A 1,208-nucleotide genomic window follows, 5' to 3' on the forward strand; every position below is an offset into this window, starting at 1 on the left:
AAACACTTCTCTACTATGGGCACTCAGTAGCAAGGCCTATAGACCTTGCTCAGTAGGGCAGGCCTGGGCAAACTACAGCCCGCGGGCCACATCCGGCCGTGCGTCCCTGTCCGGCCCGCGAGAGGCTGGACAGGAACGCATATATATATATATATATATATATATATATATATATATATATATATATATATATATATATATATATATATATATATATATATATTAAATATATAATTTAGTAAATATATAATGCACTGAATATGTAATTTAGTGCATTTTACAATGGAAGAAAGTTGAGAAAAATTAAGTTCAAGTTATCGTTGGTGTGGCCCTCTGATACAATTCAGGTTTCTCATGTGAAAATGTCCCTCCTGCCATTTCTGTAGATCGAGAAATAGTTAAAACATGAATCACTATTCATAACCATATCGCCCACCTATATGCGCAAAGGCATACGGGTAGACAATTAAGTCAAATCGTTTGGCTGTAAATGTGTGTATGCGATGTTAAATATGGGCACTTTACATCCTTTATTGTAAGCTGTCTAGTTAGATCCCCTATTGTTACATCACAACATGAATTTGGAACATAAGCGACCGCTTTAGCTTAACATGCCATCATCGTACAGTCGTAACCGAGTTCCTTCTACAATGTGTCCACGAACCAGAAAATTTTGTCGCTGGAACTTTAACACACACACGCATGCTCGCGCGCGCGCACCCAAGCAACCCACTCACCCACACAAACACACACACACACACACACACACACACACACACACACACACACACACACACACACACACACACACACACACACACACACACACACACACACACATACACACACACACACACACACACACACACACACACACACACACACACACACACGGACAGACTGAGAAATTCATCTACTGCATTATCCGTTTGACAAAGTGGATACCATGATAAGTAGAGAATAAAATCTTAGTGCGTTGGAGACAGGAAAGCTGGCCATTCCAGCTGAAGGCTAGAATGCTGGTTACGAGGCAACAGTCGAAACATTGAAACACAACAAAAGAAAGGATTGATTGTCACCATTTCGTCTCCACGGAATTGTAGTAAATAGGTCGTCAGCACATCGCATTTTTGTATCAATGGTAATACATTCACCTACTCGTCATGATTTCAGTGCAACATTGGGGTAAGCTTTAGCTTACCTGATTT

Source organism: Penaeus vannamei, chromosome 10 (assembly GCF_042767895.1).
Source record: "Penaeus vannamei isolate JL-2024 chromosome 10, ASM4276789v1, whole genome shotgun sequence".
NCBI lineage: Eukaryota > Metazoa > Arthropoda > Malacostraca > Decapoda > Penaeidae > Penaeus > Penaeus vannamei.